Source organism: Cupressus sempervirens, chromosome 9 (assembly GCF_028749045.1).
Source record: "Cupressus sempervirens isolate cs-2001-9-10 chromosome 9, ASM2874904v1, whole genome shotgun sequence".
Lineage (NCBI taxonomy): Eukaryota > Viridiplantae > Streptophyta > Pinopsida > Cupressales > Cupressaceae > Cupressus > Cupressus sempervirens.
Window position 1 is genome coordinate 410,734,481 of NC_143126.1, and position 19,077 is coordinate 410,753,557.

The window sequence follows — 19,077 nt, forward strand, 5'->3', positions numbered from 1 at the left end:
TCAAATGGGCGCCAAATTTAACACCGTAAAATGATGACGTCAGCAAAAAGAACGCGCCCAGTGCTGATGTGGCAAGATGACATGTTGCTGACTGGGACATTCGTACTATACAGACAGACGTGTGTCAGGCCATACGCTAACATGGCAAAGGCTGACCAGATTTTGCATGGCACATGGCAATTTCGGATGAGTTGGCACTTAGCGTGTCAACTATGACATGTAGCGGAGAAGAACTGGTCTGCGTGGAGGAGGTGCGGCGGATTGCAGTCGCGTGCGTGGGTGAGCAGAGGGGCACTGCATGGCGCTTGATGCAGACTTTGACGTGGGTGAGAGTTTGCAGAGGATGTCCTCAAAATTCGTTGAGCTGCACCTGGATCTCGATGCAGAGGAATGTCGCGCCGGAGTCAGTCAACACTTGTCGAAAAATGCAAGTGTCGAAAGATTTGCCAAATGTTGTGCGGGAATTGCAGTGGGCAGGAGGAATCCATGTGTCAAAGGATGGGAGATTCAACGGGTTTTCCTGCGGGTTGCCAAACTGTTGTCTGCGGTGCCGGATTCAGTCTTGTTGTCGTCGGAATAACTGTGAACTTCGTCGGAGACGTGGGTTTTAATCCCACATTGATAGTGGGAGCATCTCTTGCGCTATTTAAAAGCAAACCTCCGCAGAGGTTCAAACAAAGGGTCCGTCGTGGCAATGTTGAAGGGGCCGCCGATGTTGGAGGGTCTTTGGCTGGCGGGTGGAACAATTTGCTGAAATTGTTTGCTCGCCGAGGTTTCTAGTTCCGCTCGCTATACGGCTAGATTTCAAAGGCCAAAAATAAATAAAGAAGTCCAGTGACAAACAAAATAAATCCCTCCAAATTGGCAGATCCGAGGTGTCACTGCTCGGGTCTGCTAAAAAAATTTCTCTGACTGTGCTCGAAGGACAAAAATTTCCGCAAAATATTGACAAAAATTACAGAGAAATTAAATATAGATTCGAAATTAATCAAATAAATCTGCGAAAAATAATCATACTCATACCGCAAATCGAGGCTCCAGGTTTCGATTTGCAAAAAAAATTTGCCTCACGGTCAACTTTAGGCCAAGGTAGGTGTGCTTATAGTCGATTTTCACCAGTTTAGCGTTCCAAACATAATGGAGAGGTTAGATCTGGTGCTGGACACTCCCAATTTTTGCAGCACTCTGAATTTAGGCTAAGGTGATGAAGCAAGCAAGAGGTCTCGAACGACTTGCAATGAGAAAGTCTCCAAGTTGCTCTGATACCATGTAAGAATTTGACTGAGGGCAAAATTCACCCAGGAACTAAAAACTCAAATACAAGCACACGGTAGACCAAAGAGAGAGAGTATGATCAAAATAACAATGTATTCAATAACTAGTTCCTAAGAGTACACTAGGAGTGCTTGAATACAAAGGCCCCAGTAGAGCTTCTAGAATGCATAGAAGTTAGCACCATGAAGTGTCATACAACCAAGCACATGTCCACCAGATATGAATTATCCTCCATTAAGCACGGAAGTAAGTGCGGTGATGTGAGGATAAGTTTACAAGGGTGGGACACACAAACAATGTTGTAGACACCATGTGCTCAAATAAAGTTGCATACTCTTGTGTTGTCAACATGACAACTCAAAAAGTATGCAAACTCCTAAGTGTCTCATAAATAAAAAATAATAAAATAATGCAATATAATTAAATAATGCATTAACCTAAGTAAACTTAAGTAAGTGTAATTAGTAAAGTACGTATTTACACCAACAAATTGTATTATGGTAATGATCAGTTTCAATCTCTCCAACTGTTGGCATAGTTGTCATTGTTCACAGGGTGAATAGGATCAGTTTCAGAAGTAGCTATCACAGTGACAAATTTATTTATCAACAATGTAAAAATTGTTGGGATTAGGTAAAAATATATGTGAACAAATTAATTTAAGTGTTGGTAGTTATCCTATTGTTGTTGGTAGTCAAAAAAAGTGTATACTTAGATTTAATAACTTTGGGAAAGACTTGAAAAAAGAGCATGAGTCATTCCAAAAGCATTCTCAAAATATAATACTCCAATAAAGGCAATTCTATTTTTTAAATTTTCTACAAAAAATGTGATTCCAATCTTTTGTAGATGATAATAATTTGATGTTAAAGTTGAGAATTTTTTGTACACATTGATTTATTCAACCTTTCCTAGATTTAACCTTATAAATCTAACCAAAATTAGTAAATATAAGGCAATTTTTAAAATAATGAATGAAGATTTTTTCCTTTATCTTCTTGGTCAATTTTTTTTGGAGTACTTAGAATCTTTTCCATCATTTTAACTTGAAAATCTTGTGAGTGACTCTTAAGCATGCCATAGAAGATGGTGATAATTGTCTTATTCGATTGAAATATATGCCACATTTTGGAAGTATTCTTGATGACCATAAATCATCTTAATATTATTAATAAATGAATGCTATAGTTTTACATCCTCATCACAACTTTCATTCTTAAGATAAGCAGCCATGTGTTTTGATGCACTTGAAATAAGTTCTAGTTCCTTAAGGGTATTGGACAAGGTTCTTAGCATGCCTTGATTGTTAGAATTACCTTTAAAAAAAAAAATTTGATGAAATTTTTTTGATATCCTTTTCAACATGTTTCCTTTCCACACTCCATTAATCTTTAAGTTTTATTTGTTGTTAATAATCTACCTTGAGGTTTCCAATAAAAAGTGACAATATTTTTTAAATTCATTTACAAGGCATTTCCCTATTTGCCAAATGTATTATTAGATCATTTGATGGTAATGCATCTAGGGAAATTATTGTTTGAAATTGTATCAGTTCCAACACCACACCTCTATGTCTCACTTGGAGAAGCTTGGAATTTTGAACCCTTCTAACTATGCAAGACTCCATTAATATTTACGTAATCAAGATCATTCAATGGGAACAACTAGTTACAAATTGACACCTTTCCCTTGATGTCATTTTTGTGAACATGTGGAGAACCTCAACTTTTTCTCCCTTGAGATCAACAAGGTTATAATGATATCCATAATGTCTCCAAATGCTTTTATTGTCTCAAGTCTCCTAGAATATGACATTTTGATATTTCAATGAGATTGACCTTTTCTCTCCATAAAATGCACTTAGTTTTGGAATACTCTTACTGTGGATATCATCATCTGCATTTGGAATGACAAGAACTTTATGATTTTTTTGAGTCGTATTACTAATTCTTATTTCTCTTTGTATATCATGTCTAGTAGCTATTATTTTCTCCAAAAGTTTCATGCAAATTTGAGTTCAAGCTTGCTAAACTACCCTGAAGGTTTCTTACATACATAATATTTTGGATCACTAAGGCGATGTAGACTATATACTATTGACAAGGTGTAATTCAAATTTTCCTCCCATTTGTGAGATCATAGGTGTGATCATAGCCCATCTTGTAGAAGAAGTCATTGCTTTTCTCCCATAACTATTGAAAAGTCTTCGTTTTCTCATAGTTTGTTCCCAATATTCCCCTCTTTGTAGAGATGTGTGGAGGCTAGATTGTCATGTTCTTCCATGTTTTCTCATTTGCCACCTTTCATCTCTTTAGTTCATCCATAGTAACATATATATAGAAAACTCCTATGGAGGAAGGTATTATCATTAGTTGGGAACCTCTTGATGACACCACCCTTAATAATTTATAGAATTTTTGTCTTGGAGATTGAGATCCACCTTATACTAATATAGTAACAACTACTTAATGTTATTACTCTGGTCTTTGTTCTAGACTCTATTCTACTAAACTTATTGGTGTACCTCTCTACCTTCTTATAAATATTTAAATATTTTATTTGAGCACAAAAAAATGAATAAGAACAAATTCAAAATTTTATAATGAGTTTGTTACCATGACAATAATTAATTAGATGATATTATAGAAAAGTAAATAATGTCTTTAAAAAAGGCAAGAGCCTATAATAAAATGGTAACTTGTGAGCCTTTCATTGGGGAGGTCTTGGGTTTGAATCTACTCAACTTTAATCCATTTCAAAATGAATGTATATGTACACTATATTTGACCTATATCATAGAGTTTTTTTTCCATGAAATCTGATTTTTTTTAATGAAAAAAAAAAAGCCTGAACATGCAATTCTAAAAACTTCTAGATTAAAATATGTTGAAATATTTTTTTTTTCCAAAAATATTTACTTTATATTCTGATCAAAGGCTTCTAGACAAATATTAATATCCACAAATCTTATTTGATTACAGTGATATTAACTTCATAATCTCCTCTTTTATTAGAGATATAATCAACACTAAAGAATTTGGATAGCATCAAGAGTCTTGTACTAGAATCCTCTCAACTATTTAGAGTGATAACTATGTGAACTTTAGTGGGACTACATTAGAATATAATAAAAATGACTTTAAATCTAATAATAGAAAACCATTAATTCACTCATTTTATATTCTAACAATCCAACTTAATTCACATTTGAGCTCAAACAAAATGATAATTACAATCAAACAAAAAACTAGGTGTTTCACAATCAACTTTTAGGTTTCTGATTTTTCAAATAGAATACTTTGGTCGAGACCATTAGAAAGGCCCCTAACCCTCCACTCAAAGGACTTTTACATGGAGATTTGATTGGGAATGTCACTTGTTACTACTTAAATCCTCTTGTAACAACACTGACATATTGTCTCTGCTTTCTATTTGGATCCATTTTAACCTCATTGACAAATTGTCTTTGCTTTCTATGTGCTATCTCTCAATGCAAACAACAGATGAAGACACCCAACCAAGGAACAATCGCTTGCAAATTTTCTAAAAAATAAGGGAACGCATAGGAATCCTTTTAAACTTGAAAACAAAGGCAACACAAGGAGCATGTGCAATTTTCATCAACAACAAATCATAAATGGTGAAAGTGGCGAGGAACTAAGCTTTCATGGTTTGAATGTTGGAAAATTCAAAACCAAAATGGAAGATGTTATCCCCTTCAAAGTCTTAACCAACTCTACAAAGTGGCGCATATTTTTAATCCATACACGGGTAGAGTATTAGGTGGGATAATGCAAACATTGAATTCAAATTAAAGTGTAGCCAGAGACTCTTTAGAGTCGGTGAGCTGGGATTGTTACTCGATTTGTTTACATCGTGATGGAAAATATATGGAAATAGAAGTGTTTAAGGGCTCACAAAAGTCACTCAAAGCGTCAACGCATCGAGTGTGCCATTCAAATTGGGACCCAAAGTCTCCCTCTTCCCCTTCCCCTTTTCTTCTCCCTCTTCCACAACCACAACAACCATCTTCGACAAAGGGCATAGAGAAGCTCTCTAATTTCAAAATATTAGGAAAGCTGGGACATGGTAGTAGAAGCATGGTTTACAAGGTCTTCCACCCCAAATCCTCCACCAATTATGCCCTCAAAGTCATCTACATGGACCATGATTCCTCCCCCACTTCCCACATTAACAGAGAGATGGACATCCTAGAAAAATAGACTCTAGCTATGTTGTCAAATGTGAGGGTGACTTCCAAGAGGGGGGGAACATCAATTTTGTGCTGGAATACATGGATGGAGAATCCCTTGCAGAGTTGTTGGAGGAGAGGACATAGATAAGCAAGTCCTACCTTGAAAAGGCTGCACAAAAAGCATTGGAGGGACTGAAATACCTTCAGAGCTAGAGAATTGTTCACAGAGATCAAGCCTGTCAATCTCCTAATTAGCAAGAATTACCAGTGAATCAAAATTGTAGATGTTGGGGTTAGTAGGATAGTAGCACATGCCATAGATTCGTGTTGCAATTCCTATGTGGGGACTTGTGCTTACATGAGCCTAGAGAGATTCATGCTACAATTCCTATGCGGGGACTTGTACTTACATGAGCCCAGAGAGATTCAACCTGCAGAGCTATAGTGGGAGATGTAATGGGTATGCAAGGGATATCTAGAGTTTGGGATTGACATAGTCTTAATGCTATGTGGGTACTTTCCCCTTTGTAGCAACTGGATAACATGCGGATTGGGCTGGACTAATGTGTGCCATTTATTTTTGAGAGCCTCCCTTTGCACTTTTTAGAACATCTACAAAGTTCTAGAGTTTCATCAGACGTTGTCTTGAGAAGGATGCAAGAAAGAGGTGGACGGTCTCATAGCTTTTGAAGCATCCATTTGAGCCGTGCAATATTAAAGTGCCCTTCCAGTCCTCAAATCTCTCAGAATGTGTGAAATTTTGTATGGATTTCAGGGGAAATCGATAGATTAAGCTTTACACCACCATTGCATTCCTTCTCTTGATCAAGGTAAAGCTCCAAAAAAGTTAAAATCATCCAACTGTAACGAATTTTTTGTAAGTTCAGTAGTTGAAATAAAAAGAGGCAATCGTGCAAGTGATTGAGATGTAGCTATCCTACGATTGTGACATCCAATTCATAAACTGCTCAAAAATGTCATTTAAATTGCTTACCTCTTGAGATTAGAAGAAGTTCGAGAATAGAAAGAGAGATCTTGGTGTGTTCAGCATGGTAGCTTCTCATCTACCTGCGTCTGGAACAAGTGCACAAAATTAAGGAAATTTGTCTCTGAATTTATGTCTTCAAAAAATCCACAAAGATAACAATCCTCAAAATATAGGTTAGAAGGGAGTATATATTTTGATGGGATGAAATCTAGTTTAATCTGCATATCAATAAAGATTTGATTTGCTAACAAGAAACCTTATTCGATTTGATTTTAATCTATGTATCAATAAAGATTTGATTGGATAGCAAGAAACCTTATTCGATTTGATTTGAACATCACAACTCATCATAACAAATGTCATTTGACAAATCATTGATGAGGAAGTAGTTTCCATCATTGTTTAATGGTAAATGGTAAGCAGTTTGTAGTGTCAGATAGGTTTGAGGTGAAAACCCCACCTATAATAGCCTTTTAGCTAATAATGAACCTAATTATTATTGTGCACAACAAGTGGTGAACAAAGAAATGTATCCACAAGTTTAAAACCAATCACAAGCCTCTAAAAAATGCATGCCTCTGAACCAGTATAGTCATTGGCCTTATGAGATAGGGAATAAAGGAGTGGAAGGCATACAATCTTTCATTGAGCTTCATTTGTCTCTTCATTTTGGAGATGAGCTTTTTGAACACTGTCAAGTGCTCTTCATAACACAATTTGATGACTCTGTTGTGAGAGTTGGAACCATTGAGAGCCGTGAGAGCTAGAACCACACATGAAATTCTCTGTACTTTTACTTGTGTTTTTGCTTCATCCATTACTGCAACTACTGCTATCATGTTGTGAGCTATTGCAACCTTGGTTTGAGCCGTTATAGAGAGCCATTGGGAAGGAGCATCTCATGCATTGGCCTCCACTTTCATTGGTGGTCGTGAGCTTTTCCTAAGCCGTGAGCCATTGCAGAGAGCTTTGGTCCATTGTTGGTGCCTTGATGGCTTCCACCATGGGTTTCTCAGCTATAGAGGTAGAGGGATAGTTTTGCACACATCAGTGAGGATTTTCAAGAGGCTTCAAATTGCAACGACAGAGTTTGGCTATTAAGTAGGTTGTATGTGAAATGTTTGAAAGATTGTCTGACACATGTTGAATTTTAACAATGACAACATCCAACTAGGGTTTGGACATCAACTATTTGACATAATGAATCCTAATTCTGTCACAATTTCAATAGATTGTTGATCATTTAGCAAAAGTAGAGAAGGATAATATAGGTTTAAAAGATACAGTTCTCTCTTTAACCAGCAACCTCTCTCAAAAATTACTCCTTCAGGGGTTAGAGGTTGAAGACAGACATACTGATATGAAGAAACAACTTCAACAAAACTTGGAACCTTACAAGCTGGATACAATTATTACTTCACACATTGTGAAGCTTTTAAAGGAAATGAACCAGTATGTGTGTCAACTATCTGATTTTGAGTCATGACTGTCTGATATCCACACACTAAAGGAGCAAAAATTTGAACTTGATAAGAGACACTGCTCCCTCGAGACATAAACAAAACAACAACTAAAATCTTAGGCATCTATTTGTAACAACCCCAACCCAGTATCTCTCTTTGGGGTGGCGAAATTGGTCCAAACCAAGATGGTTGATGAATGGATTAGGTGTGCCTGTGAGCTAAACTTGAGGGTTTTCCGTCTCCGTCATTCTTCTGAGCTTCTTGCAGTGGGCTACTCCTTCATTAAAGACCAACTAGATATCACTGACATTTCACTAGATTCTGCCTGGGTCGAATATGACAATACCCTTTTTATCTGGTTCCTCTCATTCGCTGACTGCCTTTGGGCTCTTAGGGCAAAGAGGAAGCTCTTCTCTCTCCCCTTCAAGATTTATCTTGACAAGGATCTTACTAGATTCAGGTGACATAACTTAAGTAGGCTCAGGCTCTTATTGTGATTGTCTAATGGGAGGGTAAATGGGCAGTGATTAGAATCCTCAAGGTGGTGATTCAAGACACTTTTCATGTTGGTTGGGACTCGAGGTCAGCCTCTACAACCAACTCCAGCAAGTCCTAAATGTTGCATTCTAGGACATGTCCTTGGTGGCAGTATTAAGTAGGCTTGAGTTCTTGTCATGGGTGCTTGACTATCAAAACCTCATGGTAGTGATTTGAGACACTTTTCTTATAGGTTGGGAGTCATGGTTGGCCTCTAAAACCATTTGATGTGCAAACAACTTCGCCGCACTATCACTATCACGACCTTCTTCTTTTCACCCTTTTTTTGCCCTTATCTCTAGCTTGGGGTATGATGCATCCCTACCATCAACCTCTCCAACTCTAGGTGACCCCGTGATGCACCTCTTCACCAGCGACACTCCTCTTGTTACACTCATCGACATCGTAGTGCCCCTGGTCGCCCCTATCTATTTCATTGTTGGACCTTTTCTTTCTCTTTTTCTCTCTTCTTTGAGATTGGTTCCCTTCTTGTTGGGGTGGTTCTCGCTCTCTTCTTCATCTTTTTCTTTTGTTCTTGTCCTGGGCCTTCCTTCTGTGTGGATTTCTTTGTACCGAGTAAGGATTGTTGATCCTCTTCATCTTCTTTTGTTTTTGTTCCTGTTCTTTTGCGAATGTCGTTTGGTGTCCTTCTGTTGGTTGCTTTCTTGGTTGTAAGTTTTCAGTCCCATAGACTCGTGTTGGTCATTTGTTAGACATTAATAGATTTATCTTATCTAGAAGATAAATGTCATCATAAAAACAATCTTTCTATCTATTCTATAGAACTCTAAAATAATGGTTCACCCTTTAATTCCACTCTATAAAGATCTTGGTTTTTCCCTATCCACAACATTATCATTTCTGGTTTTTGGTACTCTGAGAGACTTTCCAAATGAAGAGGAAGGATGTAATTGGCATGTTGCAGACATTATTAATTGTTGTTATTGCAATTTCTAACCAATTCTAGGATTTGTTTAAAGAAGATTAATTCACATGTTTTTCCAAATAGTTTCTAAAAACATTTTTTTCCCTTCAAATGAGGAATTCAGCCTCTTCAAAAACAATTACTAATAAAATATTCAAAATACAATCATGCCTTTGTTAGCATGAATGTTGATGATATTCCTATGAAGGAGTAAGTTAGCAATGCTGGAGACATTATTCAAAGCTTATGTGTTGCATTCATGACATTGTTTGTCATTAATGTCAACATACTTGTTATTATGTGAAGACTTGTAGAACAACATATAAAGATTTATTTTGTGTGGTTCAAGGATTGGACAAGTCATAACTTACACACCTAACTTTACAAGAGAGACTCTTCTTGTGAGACTGCAAACATCTGAAATGTGGATGAAACAAATTGGAGAATTGCCTAGAATAGAAACTACTTTTAGTGTACAAAGAGACAAACTTGTTGTTTAGTGTGGAGTTTGATCAGTCCCCAAGTGGGAGATTGTTAGTTTGTGGTGATTGATCAGGAAAGTATTGTACATACTTCATAAATTTTTTGGGGTTCAGGTTGACATTGTGGCCAACGTATGGTCGACATATGGCTGATATGTTGTAACCCTAAAGTGCTAAAAATACTTGTATAAAAGGGCTTAGGGTTAGGGATTGTTTAATTGTTGTGATGTGAAAATTGGTTCTTGCAGCGTTATTGAGTTGTAAGTGATTACATATTGTAATCAGGTTGTAATCATTGGATTATAATAATATCGGACTTACTATTTGGTGGACATAGTCTACGAATTGGGTGAACCATGTTGAATCTTGGTGTCTTGTGTTCTTTTCTGTGTGATCTATTATTTTCTGTTATTGGTTATATTTGCATGTAATTGTTATTTCTGTCTATGGTTTAATCCTAACAAGTGGTATTAGAGCGAGGTTGTATTCAGTTATCTGTTGCAGTAAAGTCTCATGGTTAAGTGGGAGTCACATAGTTGTGTGGGAGCAATGGCAGACAAAGGTAAGCTAAAGGTGGAGAAGTTTAATGGGCAGAACTTTCAGTTATTGAAGATGCAAATGGAGGACTATCTTTATCAGAAGGATTTATGGAAGCCATTGGAAGGAAAATTCAAGAAACAAAGAACTATGTTAGATGAGGACTGGAATCTTTTAGATAGAAAGACACTTGAAAGTATTCGATTATGTCTGACACCATCAATGGTATTTAATATTACAAAAGCGAAGAAGACATAAGAGTTGATGCAAACCCTAGCAAAACTATATGAAAAGCCCTCCACTTCAAACAAGGTATTTCCTATGAAGTGTTTATTGAATATGAAAATGGTAGAAGGTGAATCTGTTGTAGATCATTTAAATGAGTTTAATACTATTACTAGTTACTTACCTTCTATGGGTATCAATTTTGATGAATAAATTAGGGCTCTCTTGATTTTGTGTTCTTTTCCTGAAAGCTAGAATGGCTTGGTAATGGCTGTGAGTAATTCTGTTTCTGAATCTAGTACCCTAAAATATGATGATGTGATTGGTATTATTTTGAGTGAGGAAACTCATAGGAAATTCGCATGTTGATCTACATCAGGAAGTGCTCTGAATGCACAAAGTTGAAGCAACACAATTGAGAGAGGAAATAATTCTAAAAATCGTGAGAAATTAAGAGGAAAGTCAAAGGGGAGGAGGTCTCAATCAAGAGGACTAAATGGCTACTTGTATTGTGGGAAACTAGGGCATAAAAAGAAAGATTGTTGGAATCAAAAGAAAAATGAAGGAGATAAACCAAATGTAGATAAGGAGGCAAATGTGGTAAGTAAAAAATCTGAAGATGATCCTTTGCTTTTGTCTTTAGAATGTGTTGATGATTCATGGGTTTTAGATTCTAGTGCTTCATTTCATGCTACACCTCATAGAGGTTATTTCATTGATTATGTCCAAGTGGATTTTGGGCTTGTTTATTTGGAGGATAATGAACCCTGTCAGATTGTTGGAAAGGGAAAAGTTAAGATTAAGTTGCAGAATGAGAATTATTGGCTACTACATGAGGTAAGACATGTTCCAAGGCTAAGTAGGAATTTAATTTTAGCAGGGCAACTCGATGATGAGGGTTGTGTAGTTACTTTTAATGATAAAAATTGGAAGGTTTCAAAAGGTCTCCTTGTAGTAGCAAAAGGTGCGAAAGTAGACACCTTATATCTTTGTACAGGTCATATTGTTCCTTCTACTTTAATTGTTTAAGAGAAAAATGAATGTTCAGGAACAATTCTTGTAGTTGAGCAAGGAGAACAAATAGCTGCTGTAAATTTTGATACAATGTTGTGGCACAACAGACATGGGCACATGAGTGAGAAATGTATGAAAGTAGTTCATTCAAAGAAAGTTTTATTAGGTCTGAAATGTGTTAATATGGATTTTTGTAAAAGTTGTGTATATGGAAAACAAAAGAGAGTGAGTTTTGTGAAGACTTGGAAGGAAAATAAAAGAGAGAAATTAGAGTTTGTGCATATCGATGTATGGGGACCAGCTCAGGTATCTTCCCTTGTTGGCTTTCATTATTATATTATATTTATTGATGACGCAACTAGAAAACTCTGGATTTATTTCCTTAGAAATCTGATGTATTTCAAACTTTTAAGAAATGGAAATGCTTAGTTGACAATGAGACTGGTAAGAAATTAAAATGTCTCAGATCTGATAACGGTGGTGAGTATTACAGTCATGAATTTGAAGATTATTGCTCCACTAATGGCATTCGTAGACAAAAAACTATTCCAAGGACTCCACAAGAAAATAGAATGGTTAAACACATGAACATAACTATAATAGAGCGTACAAGGAGCATGATGTTGCATACTGGGTTACCCTTACACATGTGGGTAGAGGCTGTCAATACTGTTGTATATTTGATTAATATAGGTTCTTCTACTCTTTTGGGTTGTGGTATTCTAGAGGAAGCATGGATTGGTAAGAAGGTGAGTTATTCTTTTCTCAAAATTTTTGGTTGTGAAGCATTTGCTCATATAAATTCTAAAAATAGAACCAAGCTAGAAGTTAAGTCAAAGAAATGTGTATTTGTTGGATATGACATTAATGAATTTGGTTATAGGCTTTAGAATTTTGAAAATACTTGTATAAAAGGGCTTAGGGTTAGGGATTGTTTTCTTGTTGTGATGCGAACATTGGTTCTTGTGGTGGTATTGAGCTGCAAGGGATTACATATTGTAATCATTGGATTGTAATAATATCAAACTTACTGTTAGCCCAGGAATTGGGTGAACCACATTAAATCTTGGTGTCTTGTGTTCTTTTCTGTGTGATCTATTAGTTTTTGTTATTGGTTATATTTGCATGTAATTGTTATTTCTGTTTGTGGTTTAATCCTAACAAAACCTATGTTGACAAGAATACAAGTACTGTTCGAAACAATAGTCCACCAAGATAACTGAGAGGGGGGGGGGGGGGGGGTGGTGAATCAGTTATTTGAGAATTAAAACATTTATCTTCTTTAAATAAACTTAACCATTCAACCAAAGTAAACAACAACCATAATAAGATGCACATAAACAATTACACTAGATATGTTGACTAGGGAAACCTTTGATCAGAGGGAAAACCCTAATGGGAATGATGCCCACAAGATGATATACTAATATAAATATTCATTATTAGAGGATGAACTCTATTAGGAGTCTATTATAACATTTAGTAGATAGAGTCCCTGTTAGGAGACTTTGAATCCTTGTTAGGAGATTCTAATCCTATTAGGAGTTATGGTATAATGTATGCAAGATGAGCCCACTTCCCAAACATGTAATTTCAACTACAAGAAGAGCTCACTGCTCAAACAAGTAATTTATTGTTATAAATTCTTCTTTCCTTTGTTCTGTCAACCAAACCAATCATTGTTAGACCTTGTAAACTAGGTCATGAACCTCAGATCCAAATATCAAACCTTAGATCACCTAGTAAAACCTCGGCAATGAAGTTTCCTTCACTTCCACTCTACTCTGCTTTGTTGCTAATAATTACTTCACATTTCGCTCTTACTGCTACTTACAAATATTATCTCATCCATGCTAGATAAAGGAAAATGTCCTTCCTTTATACCGAGTCCATAAAACAATTCTTTGAGTCAGTTGTTAGACCTTCTCAATTAATTACTATAGGACCACATTAAGAATACGTTAAACTTAGTGATAACATTAATCTTTCGCCTTGCAACTTGAATAAGTTTCCATACATGTGATATTATGACTAGTGAACTTAGCCATGTCATCACCAACATGTCTTCTTCATGTGCTCAACCTCTATTCTCATAATATCAAATCTCCTAAGAGATATAACAAGTTTACCAGAACACACCTTTGTAAACTCTATCTCAAAAAAAACATCACAAAAACTTACACAACTTCTTCTAGACTTATCATTTCATCTTTCAACATTAACTGCATATACTAGATACTCAGAAGTATCTCCCATAACCTTAAATAGTTAAAATACTTAACTAGCCATCCATACCAATTTGATCTTTTTGTTGTTCTTCTGTCAGATGCCATTAAAAATTGCTATGTTGACATCAATGACAAACTCAATCATGAATGTAACATATCTACAATACTCCCCCCTAGGAATATCATCAGCATTCATGTTTACAAAAATCTCCCCCTATGGCATTGATGGCAACATAGATGAAAAACATCTAGTTCCAATAATACCAACAAAAGATTGTTCATCTTTTCAAATTCTCTTCATCAATCATTCTCCCACATTGATATACCTCAATGTGCTTTCTGTCAAACTATCATTCCATGCTGCACTTCTTTCAAACATACTATACTCATGTCAAACTTTTTCAACTATTTTTTTATGCCAAACTTCTCCCTCATTGACATCAATGTCAAAGATTTCAGCAACCAACTTTATTACATCAAAATATGCAACAACTGATTCTTACTAGCTCAAGTGTCCAAAGACACTGTTTAAAAACAACATCCAACTAGAGTCCTAGATGACTCTGTCCATCACAGATACTCCCCCATACATGAAGCATCAACATTCAATCCAGACAACAATGATGCTTTATTACATTGGATTGATGCACTCTTGCATCTTCTACTCTGATATAGGAAGGGGTATAACCCGAAGCATACCTCACAAATACTCAAAAGTCTCTTTGGGAAGACGCTTAGTGAATATATTGCAATCAGCTCTTTAGTGCTCACATACTCCAATCTAATTTCCTTTTTTGCAACTTTCTCTCTCAACATATGATACTTAATAGAAATGTGTTTGATTTTTGAATGCAACACTGAATTCTTAGACATATTTACCGTGCTTGTGTTGTCACAATGTATAACAAGTTCATTGATTTCTATCTTTATATCCTTCAACATCTGCTTTATCCAAATGACTTGATTGCAATTGTTTGCTATCGCAACATATTCTGTTTCTGTTGTGCATTGTGATGTACAATCCTGCTTGCTTAGCCAAGAAACCAATCTTCCTCCAAGAAAGAAGGCTCCACCACTAGTGCTCTTTCTCTCATTCATACTGTTTGCCCAATCGACATCAGTATAAACACTTAGAGTAAAATCATTAAATCTGTCATACCATAATCCCAAATCAGATGTTCCCTTCAGATATCTAAATATCCTTTTGACTGCTACATAATGTGCTTCTTTGGGATTAGCTTGGAATCTTGCAACAATTCCAACTGCATTTGCTATATTTGGCCTTGTGTGAGTTAGATATTGCAATCCTCCAATCATAGATCTGTACTTCTTTTGCTCAACAATAGGTGTCTCATCCTTTGTAGACAACTTGTGTCTAGTTACCATAGGTGTTCCAATAGGTTTGCATGTTTTCGAACCAAACCTTTTCAGTAAATCCTTCAAGTACTTAGTCTGAGAAATAAAGATTCATTTTTTATTTTGTACAATCTGCAATCCTAGAAAATATTTCATCTCTCCTATCATACTCATCTCAAATTCTTTCTTAATCTCCTCAGCAAACTTCTCACTTTCTTCATCATTTCCTCCAAATATGATATCATCAACAAATATTACCAAAATCATCAAACCATTATCAATTTTTTTCCAAAAGAGATTACCATTTTCCATACCTTTTTTATATCCAAGCTTTGTCAAATGCTTGTCCAACCTCGCATACAAGATTCTCGATGCTTACTTCAAGCCATACAATACTTTCTTTAGTCTACATACTATGTCCTTGTCATCTATCAAAGGGCATACTTCACGTTGCTCAATGTACACTTCTTCAAGTTCTCCGTTCAGAAATGCTGACTTAACATCCATTTGATATACTTTGAATTTCTTCTGTGCTACATAGGCTAAGAATAATCTTACTACTTATATTCTAGCCACTGGAGCATAGGTTTCTTCAGAATCTATCCCTTCTTGTTGTGAGTAACCTTTACATACCAATCTTGCTTTGTTTCTTACAACTTCACCTTGTTCATTTCTCTTATTTCTGAATACCCATTTAGTTCCTATCACATTCTTGTCTATTGGTCTGGGAACCAATTCCCATGTCTCATTCTTTACTATCTCATCCAATTCCTCTTTCATAGCTTGTTTCCAATAATTATCTTTGGATGCTTCATCTACATTCTTGGGTTCAACTTGAGATATCAAACATAGTTCTTCATTGACTTTGCTTCTTGTCATCACACCTTTATCTTTGCTTCCAATGATCTTTTCGAATGGGTGATTCTTTATCATATTCTTTCCTAAAGTAGGAGTTTCTATCTCAACTCTTGGCTCAACCGAAGGTTCCAAGCTTTGTTCCTACCTTAGCTCTCCTTCATTCTGCAAATCATTGTTAGTCTTAAGAAATACTTCATCATTCTTTGGCTTAGTAACAACATCATCATATGAATTGTAATCAACTATTCTCTCTTGTATCCTTAATTTCTCACCAATTCTTACATTTGCACTTTCCATAATAGTCTTAGTTTTCTGATTATAACATCTATAAGCCTTTCTTTTCAATGAATAATCAAGAAACATACCTTCATCACTTCTAGTATCAAACTTACCAATATCATCATCTCTTTTGATATAACACTTACTCCCAAAAATTTTGAAATACTTAACTGTAGGTGAGTGACCAGACCACAGTTCATAAGGGGTCTTGTTTGTGTCTTTCCTGACTTGCACTTTGTTCATAGTGTAGATTGTTGTATTCACAACTTCTCTCCAAAATGTCTTGGATACATCATTCTTAGCTAACATAGCTCTTACAACTTCTATAACTAACCTATTCCTTCTCTCTGCAATGCCATTTTGTTCAGGGGTTCTTGGAGTTGATAACTATCTTTTGGTTCCATTTTCTTCACAAAATATATTAAACTCATTTGAAGTAAATTCTCCTCCTCTATCTAATCTTAAACATTTAATCTTCATACCAGATTCATTCTCAACTCTATTCTCGAATATGTTAAACTTATCAAATGCCTCAGATTTGTCTTTAAGAAATGCAACCCACATCATTCTAGAAAAGTCATCAACTAGAATCATAAAATACCTTTCACCATAGAATCCTTTAGTCTTTGTAGGAGTGCTAAGATTTGTGTGTACAATCTCAAATTTCATTTTAGTAGTAAACTTCTTGTAGGGAAAAGAAGTTCTGTTTTGCTTTGCCAAAACACACTCTTTGCAAATTGTATTAGTAGGCTTTACAATCTTTGGAAAATCTCTAACTGCAAACATATTACTAGTCTTCACAATACTGTCAAAGCTTATATGACAAAATCTCTTATGCCATAACCAACTGTCATTGACTTTTGCAACCAAACATGTCATTTTAGTGGGATTCAATTCAAATACATTACCTCTAGATCTAGTTCCTATTCCAATTAGCTTTCTATCTGTCTTTGATCATGCATGTTTTCTTTGTGAACTATAACTAATAACCTTTGTCTACTAGTTGTCCAACAGTCAAAAGATTGTGCTTTAAACCATCAACAAAGTATACATCCTCAATGTTAATTTTACTATCGAGACTTATAGATCCAATACCTTTAACTTGGCATGTTGTAGTGTTTCCAACTCTGAAAATGCCTCCATCCTAACTTTTGAAGTCAACAAACTTGTTCACATCACTAGTCATATGATATGAACAACCGTTGTCAATTATCCAATCAGATTTCTTCTCAACCTGTGACATCAAAGCTACTTTCTCTGGACTTTCTTCTTTAATTACCACAAATCAAATTTCATCATCACTAGCACTTAATGCTTGTTCACCAAAATCATTTTCTTCATTTGCATACAAACACTCTCTATCTTTTCTAGGTTTATAATTTCCTTTATACTTTTTCTCTCTTTTAAGACACTTAGATGCATAATGACCATATTCATCACAAGTCCAACATTTAAATATTTTCTTACCTCCTTTTTCTCTTCTTACTAGAAGGGCTACTCCTTCAATCTTTTTGTCCTCCTTAGATTTTCTGCTACTAGCAACATCTCCTCTAGCACTTGTGGTCCTAGATAAATTAGGTCAAATGTTCAAGGCACTAAAGACTGTCTAAGTTCATTCTCGACTGCTTCAAGTCTTCCAATCAATGTCTCCTTTGTGAAATCTTTGGTACAAGATATCAAAAATTGTATCATCTGAACTGTTGATTTAAATGGTGGTATTAGAGTCTTCAATATCTTCCATATAACCTCATCATTTTCTTTGGTTCCTCCTTGAGATCTAATACTCATAATAATTTCTGATATCCTACCTATATATGTTCTTACAAATTCATCTTCCATCATTTTAGCATCTTGAAAAGCACAAATCCAACTTTGTAACCTCAACTTCTTAGAATATGCATCACCTTCAAAACTAGTTTCCAAAGCTTTCAAAATCAAATGTGAAGTAGCAAGCGATTTTACCTAATTGTATTCAATTTCAAGAAGTGCAGTCAATATTGCTTCTCTAGCTCTCATGTCGTACATAAAAAAGATCTCTTTTTGCCTCAATATAAGTCTCAAAATCCTTTTTAGCAATGATTGTCTTCGCTAATTTTGTCAAGATCCAATATCTTGGACCCATACACAACAACTGTGTCTTCATCTTTTCTTTACTGCTATCATAATTTGTTCCATCGAACTTTAGACTATCTTTTTTGAACACACTTGCCATGGATCTCCCAAAGTTGTTAAACTTTATCTTCAAGGACTTGATGCTCTAATACCAATTGTTAGAAACAATAGTCTGCCAAGATAATTGGGGGAGGGGGTTTGAATCAATTATCTGAGAATTAAAACATTTATCTTCTTTAAAGAAACTTAACCATTCAGCCAAAGTAAACAACAACCATAATAAGATGCACATAGACAGTTACACGAGATATGTTGACTAGGGAAACCTTTGATCAGAGGGAAAACCTTGGTGTGAATGATGCCCACAAGATGATGTACTAATATAAGTATTCCTTGTTAGAGGATGGACCTTGTTAGGAGTCTATTACAACATTTACTACATATAGTCCCTGTTAGGAGACTTTGAATACCTGTTAGGAGATTCCAACCCTATTAGGAGTTGTGGTATAATGTATGCAAGATGAGCCCACTGCCCAAACATGCAATTTCAACTACAAGAAGAGCTCACTGCTCAAACAAGTAATTTACTGTTATGTTCTTCTT

At 35.6% G+C, this 19,077-nt stretch overlaps 1 pseudogene; it reads left to right on the forward strand.

Annotated features, from left to right (window-relative positions):
• Window positions 1–1,137: 1,137 nt before the first annotated feature.
• LOC149539033 (mitogen-activated protein kinase kinase 9 pseudogene) lies at window positions 1,138–6,258 on the forward strand (annotated as a pseudogene).
• The last annotated feature ends 12,819 nt before the right edge of the window (window positions 6,259–19,077 follow it).